Here is an 11,341-nt window from a genome sequence, read left to right as displayed (position 1 = left end):
TGAATCACAAGTACCATTTATTTCATGTTATTTACTTTTCATAAACAAAATCAATTTTATTATTAATCTCCTGACTAAGATTTACAAGATAACCATAGCTTGCTTCAAGCTGACAATCTCCGTGGGATCGACCCTTACTCGCGTAAGGTATTACTTGGATGACCCAGTGCACTTGCTGGTTAGTTGTGCGGAGTTGTGAAAAGTGTTTTCACAATTTCGTGCACCATATTTTTGGCGCTGTTGCCGGGAATTGTTCGAGTTTGGACAACTGACGGTTTATCTTGTTGCTTAGATTAGGAAAAATTTATCTTTTTAGTTTAGAGTAACTAAAATTGCATCTTCTATTATAGTTTTTAGTTAAAATTTTAGAATCCTTGTTTTCCTTTTTCTAGATTTTTTTTCGAAATTTTCTCTATAATTGAGTTTTCTGTTTGAGTTTAGTTTCATGTTTTAAGTTTGGTGTTAATTGCATGTTTTTATTTTTATTCATATTTTTAATTACATGTTCTTAGTTCTTTCTTGATCTTCAAATTGTTCTTGATAATTTTCCTCATTTGATCTTTAAAATTTCTTGTTTGGTGTTTGTTGCTGTTTATCTTATACATTTTCGAATTATTAGTGTCTAGAGTATAAAATTTTTAAGTTTGGTGTCCTTTGTGTTTTTATTTTCTTAAAAATTTTCAAAATTTGTTCTTGGTGTTCATCTTGATCTTCAAAGTGTTCTTGATGTTCATCTTAACATTCAAAGTTTTCTTGTTTATTTTCTTTGTTTTGATCTAAAAATTCTAAGTTTAGTGTCATTCTATTGTTTTTCTATTTCCTCATTAAATTCAAAAAAAAAAAATATTTTCCTTTATTTACTCATCATTTTTGAATTCCTTAGGTTGATTTAGTCAAAATTTTAAAATTTGGTAGTTTCTTGTTAGTCAAGTTAAAACTTCAATTTTAAAAATTTATATTTTTAAATCTTTGTTTTTCAAAATAAATTCTCTTTCAAATTTATTCCTATATTTTTCGAAAATATTTTATAAAAATTTTCAAAATCTTTTTCTTTTTTTTTATATAATTTTTGAATTACTTGTCTTATTTTATTAGTTTGATTGAAAAATTTTAAGTTTGGTGTTTTTTTGTTAAGAAAGTTTCAATCTCTAAAATTTCAAAATCATATCTTTTTCAAATATTTTCATTTATTTATTTATTTATTTATTTTCTTAAAAGGATCTTTAATTTTAAGACATATCTTTTTCAAAACTTTCTAACCACTTTCTCTCTCTTCATTTTTCAAAAATTACCTCCAAAATTTTTCAAATCTTTTTAATTAATTAATCATTTTAGTATTCGAATTTCTTTTATTTCTTTTTCTTTTAATTTTCGAAACTTATACCATTTTTTTCATTTACTTTATTTTAATTTCTTTAATTTCAAATTATCATTAAATAAATAAAATAAAAACAAAAATATTTTAATTTTTCTATTTTTCAAAACATAATCTTTCATCCACATCATCTCCCTTTCTCCATCATGGACCTAAGTGGAAATGAACAGTCCAAAAGGACTCTGGGGTCATATGCTAACCCCATTACTACTTCATATGGAAGTAGTATCTGTATACCTCCCATCAGAGCCATCAGTTTTGAGCTAAACCCTCAGCTCATTATCATGGTGCAGCAAAATTCTTAGTATTCTGGTCTTCCACAAGAAGAACCTACTGAGTTTCTGGCACAATTTTTACAAATTGCTGACACAGTACGTGATAAGGAAGTAGATCAGGATGTCTACAGATTATTACTGTTTCCATTTGCTGTAAAAGATCAAGCTAAGAGGTGGTTAAATAACCAACCCACAGCAAGCATAAGAACATGGAAACAGTTATCAGACAAATTCCTGAATCAATATTTCCCTCCAAAAAGGATGACACAGCTAAGGCTGGACATCCAAGGCTTTAAACAAGAGGATAATGAATCTCTTTAAAATGCCTGGGAGAGGTACAGAGAAATGCTAAGGAAATGCCCCTCTGAAATGTTTTCAGAATGGGTGCAGTTAGACATCTTCTACTACGGGCTTTTAGAAAAAGCCCAGATGTCTCTAGACCACTCAGCTGGTGGATCTATACATATGAGAAAGAAAATTGAATAGGCTCAAGAGCTCATTGACATAGTTGCTAGAAATCAGCCTCTGTACTTAAGTAGTGAGTCCTCTATGAAAGAAGAGGCTAAAGCACTATCCAATGAACTTAGTCCTCCAGAATAAGTTGTTGAATTCAATCAGCAACTGCTTTTTATAACAAAACAGTTAGCAGAATTTAAAGAGATGCTACAAGAAACCAAAGATGCTAACCAGAATATGGAAAAATAATTAAATCAGATAAGACAGCAGTTATCTAAACAGATAACAGAAGAATGCCAAGCTGTTCATTTGAGGAGTGGGAAGACATTGAATGTTTCCACTCAAGGCAGCAGAAAGCCAAGAAAGGAACAACTGACAGAGGATGACCAACCCACTACCCAAAATCCCTTTGAGGACAGTAAGAGCCCAGAGAGGAATAATTCTGGCGTTCAAACACCAGAAAAGGGTGAAAAGTGGTGTTAAACGCCCAGTGGATGTCTAATTCTGGCGTTCAAATGCCAGAAAAGGGTAAAAAAGTGGCGTTAAACACCCATACAACACACAATTCTGGCGTTCAAACGCTCGTAAGGGGTCAGACACCTACAAGTGCTGATAACAACCCCCTTAAGCAGGCTTCTCCAACCACTTCTGTAAGAAGTAAACCTGCAGCAACTAAGGTTGAAGAATATAAAGCCAAGATACCTTATCCTCAAAACCTCTGCCAAGCGGAACATGATAAATAATTTGCCCACTTTGCAGACTATCTCAAAACTCTTGAAATAAAAATTCTGTTTGCAGAAGCACTTGAGCAAATACCCTCTTATGCTAAGTTCATGAAAGAGATCTTAAGTCATAAGAAGGATTGGAGAGAAACTGAAAAAGTTTTCCTCACTGAAGAATACAGTGTAGTCATTCTGAAAAGCTTACCAGAGAAGCTTAAAGATCCCGGAAGCTTTATGATACCATGCACATTAGAGGGTGCTTGTACCAAGACAGCTCTATGTGATCTTAGGGCAAGTATCAACCTAATACCTACTTCCACTATCAAAAAGCTTGGTTTGACTGATGAAGTTAAACCAACCCGGATATGCCTCCAACTTGCTGATGGCTCCATTAAGATTCCATCAGGCGTAATTGAGGACATGATTGTCAAGGTTGGGCCATTTGCCTTTCCCACTGACTTTGTAATGCTGGAAATGGAGGAGCACAAGAGTGCAACTCTTATTCTAGAAAGACCTTTCCTAGCAACTGGACGAACCCTCATTGACATCCAAAAAGGGGAGATAACCCTGAGAGTCAATGAAGATGAGTTCAAGTTGAATGCTGTCAAAGTTATGCAGCATCCAGACACATCAAAAGACTGTATGAGCGCTGGCATTATTGACTCCCTAGTGGAAGAGGTCAATATGACTGAGAGTCTCGAATCAGAGCTAGAGGACATTTTTAAAGATGTTCAGCCTGATCTGGAGGAACCAGAGAAAACAGAAGAACCTCTGAAAACTCCTCAGGAAGAGGAAAAGCCTCCTAAACCCGAGCTCAAACCACTACCACCATCCCTGAAATATGCATTTCTGGGAGAAGATGACACTTTTCCTGTGATCATAAGCTCTACTTTAGAACCACAGGAAGAGAAAGCATTAATTCAGGTGCTAAGGACACACAAGACAGCCCTTGGGTGGTCCATAAGTGATCTTAAGGGCATTAGCCTAGCCAGATGCATGCACAAGATCCTATTGGAGGATGATGCTAAGTCAGTGATTCAACCACAGAGGCGGCTGAATCCAGCCATGAAGGAGGTGGTGCAGAAATAGGTCACTAAACTACTAGAGGCTGGGATTATTTATCCTATTTCTGATAGCCCCTGGGTGAGCCCTGTCCAAGTTGTCCCCAAGAAGGGAGGCATGATAGTGGTTCATAATGAAAAGAATGAACCGGTTCCTACAAGAATAGTTACAGGGTGGCGTATGTGTATTGACTACAGAAGGCTCAATACAGCCACCAGAAAGGATCATTTTCTTTTACTATTTATAGACCAGATTCTAGAGAGACTAGCAGGTCACGAATACTACTGCTTTTTGGATGGCTATTCAGGTTACAACCAAATTGCGGTAGACCCTCAGGACCAAGAGAAAACAACATTCACATGTCGATCTAGAGTGTTTACTTACAGAAGGATGCCATTTGGTCTGTGCAATGCACCTGCAACCTTTCAGAGGTGCATGCTCTCTATCTTCTCTGATATGGTAGAAAAATTTCTAGAAGTCTTCATGGATGAGTTCTCAGTATTTGGAGACTCATTCAGCTCCTGTCTTGACTATCTAGCACTTGTTTTGAAAAGGTGCCAAGAGACTAACCTGGTTTTAAACTAAGAGAAATGTCACTTTATGGTGATTGAAGGAATTGTCCTTGGGCACAAAATTTCGAATAAGGGAATAGAGTTGGATCAAGCTAAGGTAGAGGTAATTGAAAAATTACCACCACCTGCCAATGTTAAGGCAATCAGAAGCTTTCTGGGCCATGCAGGATTCTATAGGAGGTTTGTTCCGAGGGTTACCTGAAACTGTAGGTCGATCTCGGACGAGATCTTCTGTACTGGTCGGAGATGACGTGTCTGGCTGGTAGGTGGCGGCCGGAGCTGTCGTGTCTGACTTGTTAGACTGGCTGCACTGCTGATCCTTTGTCACCGGAGGGTGGGGGTACCTGCAAGAGACTCCGATGCTTAAGTTAGCATGGGTATTAAACAGGTTTTTAGTAGAATCAGAGTATGAGTTATACCTGGGTGCTCCAGTGTATTTATAATGGTGTGATAGTGACCTTTTTAGATAAGATAAGTTAGTTATCTTATCTTATTTTATCTTATCTTTGAGTGAGGTCATCTTATCTTCAAGGGAACTGTAACGACCCAATTTTTAGTATGCCTAGGACATACCAGAAACCGAGTGCTACCAATTTGTCATCCTAATTATTATCTATTATTTATTATATGAGCCTGATTCGTTGTTAAAAGCGTAGTTAGTTAGTGAGGTACTTTTTTTTTTCCTGAAAATGTTTGAATTAATAAACAGAATCATTCATAATCAATTCAGAACTGATAACAGATTAAAACAGTTATAAATAACCACACATAAATATATCACAGGTAGTCAACAACATTCAGTGATTCAGGCTTTATTAGAGTATAGACTTTTAGTTAGAACACCCCTAGATATAGCTAGATAATAACTATATACATATATATACATACAACATCCTAGGCCCTGACCTGTTCAAGAAGTCCCTAAGCTGGCGCCCAGGCTAGCCTAGACTCTATACTCACCTAGTCCCTCTAAACTACTAAACTGAGGGAAAGTACGTTCTAAGTCTTCACAACTCAAGTCAGGTAGAACGTCATCAAAAGATAGAACATCATTTGCTATTCCTCTGCACGATCAAATGTTGCCATATGACGTCTCTCTGGTACCTCATCAGGTAGCCACACAACAGGAGTCTCGTACACAGGATTTAGGCTAAAGTGAGCATACGAACGGGGTGTAGACATTGGCTGGTCTCATAGTATATACATATAAACAGATAAAGAGATTCACCCTAGACTCAAAAGACTACCTAGAGCGGAATTCTCTTTGCGAAACGGTCATCAGTAGATTACGGAAGGGTACTCCTGCTTCCATCTGAAGGGGGAAGGGAGAGAGAAGGGGTAAGAACTGGGGAGTTCTTAGTAGGGTCGGGGTTATTAGTTAAGTTCATTAATTTGTGTCGCTTAGCAGATATATATAGCAGACTACCGAGAAGTAGGGAACAGAAGATACAGATAAATAAAGAAAATAGAGAAAACAGAAAGCAAAACACAAACGAAAGAATACAAGAAAACAAAACACAGACACAGTGAATAGAATACAAACAAAGAAAGCATACATTCATTCAACAATCATAACAGAGGAACTGCACAACCAAGTATGATGCATGTCTGTCCTATGCAGGCCATGAGCTCACGTGTCGGTTTACACCCTGCAACCCGACATTACCTAGGAACTAGTCCTAGATATGGCTTATTTTCTGTAGGTGAACTTCGGCCTACAGAAATAGCACTCCCGTAAGTGAACTTCGGCTTACAGGAATAGTCTAAACACAACACAACAACTTTCTGTAGCTGAACTTCGGCCTACAGAAATAACACCTCTGTAAGTGAACTTCGGCTTACAGAAATGGTTTAATCACAACAACTTTCTGTAGGTGAACTTCGGCCTACAGAAATAGCACCTCTGTAAGTGAACTTCGGCTTACAAAAATAGCGCCCCCTGTAAGTGAACTTCGGCTTACAGGTATCACAACTCTCTGTAGGTAAACTTCGGCCTATAGGAGCAACACCCTGAGATACACAATTGATATTCACTGCAGGTGAACTTCGGCCTACAGGAATAACAACTTACTGTAGGTGAACTTGGGCCTACAGGACCTCTAGGGCCAATAGAAAAGCATCAGATGAACATATAATAGAATATCATGCCACAAGGCTTAACTCTTTATTTTTATACTCTTCTCCTCTATTTTCTTTGTTATATTACTCTTTTCTCATTATCATCATTCAATATCATTCTCATTATTCATCATCACTTTCACATTCTTATGCAGTACTTCTTTCTTTCTCTATTTAATCATACTATACAAACTTTACATCTTTCAATTTCACAATATCTTGGCTCAAACCATTTCTCTTTATCATATTACTCTTTTCACTTTGTCTTTTTACTCTGCTTTGATTACTCTTTTCTCTGTATCTCTTTACTCTGTTTTAATTACTCTGTTCTCTGTATCTCTTTTCTCTTCTCTGATTACTCTTTTCATCTGTATCTATATTACTCTTTTTCTCTTTATCTCTTTACTTTACTCTGGTTACTCTATTTTCTGTGTTTCTCTACTCTGCTCTGATTTCTCTGCTTAACGTATGTATTTAAAGTTTATGTAAATTTCGGTATGAATAGTTCGCCTGTCCCAAGTATAGGTTCATTAAGTCTATACTGAAATAGTTTAACTTTTCATATAATACCTAACCCTAGTCGCAACTCAAGGACTAACTATGTTGCCCTAGTTCGTTCACTAATTTCTGTCTATTTTTCTGTTATTAAACCTTACAGACTTTTCTTTAGTTTTTATCTTTTCTTCAAATTTTTATCTTTCTTTTATCTTTGCCTCACTAATATGTTCTTACCACTCCCTAAGTGTTTTATGAAGGTAATTATGAGATTCTGTGCTTAAAATTGTCTTTCTAAAGCTTTTACAGAAAACTGCCTTTTCCGCATTATTTTATTATTTTTATTAAAATATTATTTTTAATTAAATATTATTATTTAATATTTTATTATTATTTATTATTTTATTATTAAATTTTCGAAAATTACCTTGCCTTTACCTTTTAACCTTTAAAATTAACTTTTTATCCCAGTAACTTTTAATAATTCTACTTTAACCATCCTAACTTTCAGAAATTACAAAATAACCCCTCAAACACCAAAATATTTACTTCCTTGCCCTTTCTAAGATCTAAAAGGTGTTCTTCATTGTTCTTCACCACACTCAAAGTGTTCTTCGTGTTCTTCGTATATTCTTCAGATTCTTTCTTTGTTTTTACCCGTTTTTCAGTCTTTTCAGCAACCGATTTTTATCATAATTCATAATAAATTTGCAGCCACTAAAACCCCATCTTTTCTACATTATTTTAACACAAATTGAACCCCAATTTAAGGTTTAGGGTTCGTTTTTCCAGCAGCCATGAAGAACACAAATTCAAAGTTGAATATCATCAAATTTCATCAAATTTTCACCAAAATTTCAACAAGAATCACTCATATAAACAATCAATTTCAGGCATAACCAAACCATATCATAATCACACAACTCAAAAACAATCAATCAAGATTAATTTTACCAAACCCTACCTGGTTTTGCTGCTCCTAATTCGGTTAAACTTTCAGGTGGTCCTTAAGTACTTTTTCTTCTTAAATCACATCAAGAACAACTTTAAATCCAAAAACTCTCAACTGACCAAATCTCACTCAGTATGTTAGGAAGAGATATCTCACCTTAGACTTGCTGAAAATTAACGTTTCTTGGCCCTCAAGTCAAGTTAAGCATGATTCCTAAGGAAGAACATTAAGAAAACACATGTTTTGCATGGTTTTCCTTGAAAACCGAATTAAAATGGGAGGAAGACAGCCATCTCACCTTATTTTCATCCTTGATAAGTTACATGATTATGTAGAGGAAGAAGAGAGGATCATTTTGGTGAAATCGGAGTTTTGATTTGAGTTTTAGTTCAGAAGAAATCAAGCTTTGAAGATTAAGTGTTCATAAAGGTTTCTCTCTTTTCTCTCTTGTTATTTTCGGCCAAAATGATGAAATGAGACAGCCTTGGAGGTCTTGGGGGTGTAAGGTGAGTTGTGATTGGTTGGCTTGGAGGTGGATTAAAATAATATTAAAATATCTCTGGTGTACAACTACTAAAACTAGGTGTATCGGAACACTCGTAAAAACATCTCTAAAAATTATTTTCTGAGCTACTAGCATAAATGACACTAGTAACATATTTATTATGAGAATAAAACATGTATAATGAGGCCTTAGCATTGCTAAAGTCATCAGAGAGTGCCGGTGCTAAGTTGCACCAGTAAACTGTGAACCCGGTTAAACCGATTTCCTGTTTTTAACTAAAACAGACCAGGTAATGTTATAATATCATTCAAGTATTTTCTAATACTAATATAATGATAATATTATACTATTATTTCTCTACTCTCATGAATCGAGTCCGGTTCATCAAACAGAGACTATTTACGAAAGTCAGAATCAAAACTGCCAACCGATACGGTTCAAAAACTAGGTTCTTCGTGACCGCGTTATCGAGCTTGCCTCCGAAAAAGTTCTAGCTTTAGGATGACATAATGACAATGAGGATTGAGATACTTGTTGATATAGCATAGGTTCTCCCCTTAATGATCTTCCGGAGAAATCCGTACTTTCAGAAAAGATCTCACGTACTCAAAAATCGGGGTTGTTACAGGAACCGCCCTTACCTCTGTAGACTTAGGCTGCCTTTGGGTTTGGATTGTGTCCCTCTATTTGGGCCCTTATTGGGCCTCTGTAGCATTTTGGCCGAGTTCTTTGTGGAGAGGTCGAACATTGACCGAGCTCTTTGAGAAGAGGTCGGATAGTCTGACCTGAAGAGGTCGGTCAGCTTGTTGCTAAACATCCCGGGTCGGACATCTTGACCCAGGGTATGAACAGTGCCCCTGCTTGAGTTCGATCTTTCCGTGAGATCGTGTTTTTCAGAGCTTCGTTCTCTTTGGAAGTTGTGCTCAAGCATATGTCTGGCTTGTTTCTTCATTGCTTTGCAATCTTTTGCAGATTTTCTAGAAGTTTGGTACTTTCACAGTCCGTCCTCTTTTGAGTGGTAGTGTGGGTTTTCTACCCTTGCCTTCTGGATTATGCCTTGCTTTAAGTTTATGTTGACAACTCTCTGCCTTGGCGAAGTTATCCTTGCGGCTTGATATCCGAGCTTTTAGTGACTTGTCTGATGACATTTTAGTGTTCTTTATATAGAACCTTTTTTAGTCTCGGGTGACGTGATGCCAGGGAATCTTGGCTAGTTTTACTAGCCATTTTTTGTATGCTTTAGGTTGGTTTCATGCATTTTCTTAGGAAATAAGCAAGTATTTGGTTGAAAATGCATTCATACCATGATTCAAGCAAACATTGTGAATTTTGAATGATTTCATGAGAATTATGCATGAATTGAATGATAAAATGGATGATGCATGATCCCATGATTAAGAGCAAGACTTTGATGCACTTTGTTTGATTGATTTCAGGTAACAAGAAGCAGAGAAGAGCCACGTTAGTGGCTACGTTAGTGCCACTAATGTGGCCATTAACGTAGAAGAAAAGAGAATCCCCAACGTTGGTGAGAAAGTTAGTGGCATTAACTTTGAAGAAGGAGAGCATGGAACGTTAGTGGTAAAAGTAAACACCACTAACGTTAGTGACGGGCAAGAAGACCCACGTTAGTCTCTACGTTAGTTACATTAACATGGGAACTAACATGGAAGGAAAGAAAAACACCAACGTTAGTGGAAAAAGTGAATGCCACTAACGTTTGCAAAGGCTAGAACACCCACGTTAGCTTCCACATTAGTTACATTAACGTGGGAACTAACGTGGAAGGAAAGGGAAACGCCAACGTTAGTGAAAAAGGTGAACGCCACTAACGTTTGCGAAGCAAAAAAGGACCCACGTTAATGGCCACGTTAGTTACACTAACGTGGACATTAACGTAGGCAAAAATCTCACCCGGCAACCTGACCATGCCTTCTTCAAACAAGAATAACTTGAGCCCCAAAGCTCCAAATGAGGTGATTCTAGTGGCATTAGAAAGTAGGCTTCCAGAGCTTTCCAACCATATATGGCACTACATGGTGGACACTAAATTTGAGGGAGAAAGCTTGCCCCGAAAGTGCAAAGAACATGGTATCAACCTGTAGTAAGGCCAGCTGACCTCTTCACCTTCCAAGAAATGTAACTCGAGCTGTAGAGCTCCAAATGATGTACTTCTAAAAGCGTTGGAAAGTAGACATTCAGAGCTTTCCAACAATATATAATAGTATGGGGTGGACAGTAAGTTTGAACTTCAGAACCTGGCAATATTCATCCCCTGATCGCTAACGTTATTGTGACTCACGTTTTCCAGTAACGCTAGCGACTATGCCAGCGACCTTGTCCACTTCAAAGGAGCATAACTTGAGTTACAGAGGTCCAATTGAGGTGATTCTAGTTGCATTAGAAAGCTGACATTCAGAACTTTTTAACGATATATAATATTCTATAATGGGCATGAAATTGGAGCAAAAACCAGAGGCATCTTTTAAGCCTCAAAACACCAACTGGGTAGCAAGTGTGACGTTAGCCACACTAACTTTAGCACTAACGCCACACTTGTAATGTTAGTATGGCTAACGACAGCAATAACGCCAAGTCACCCTCGACATCAATTTGATTCACTTTTCTTTCAAGGACCACCCAACCTCAAGGAAGCAAGCCCACAAGTGTCAACCAATCAAGGCCACAAGAAGCATCTAAAATAGGAATTTTCATTTAATTGTAATTTGCTTTTAATTTCATTTTGTAATTTAGGAGAGCCTATATAAGGGCCTTAGTTTTTACATTCAAAAAGGGGATGGAAACACTG

Source organism: Arachis ipaensis, chromosome B2 (genome assembly GCF_059453495.1).
Source record: "Arachis ipaensis isolate K30076 ecotype BB chromosome B2, ASM5945349v1, whole genome shotgun sequence".
Taxonomy (NCBI): Eukaryota; Viridiplantae; Streptophyta; class Magnoliopsida; order Fabales; family Fabaceae; genus Arachis; species Arachis ipaensis.
The sequence above is the reverse complement of the archived record's forward strand: the minus strand, read 5'-3'. Positions refer to the sequence as shown.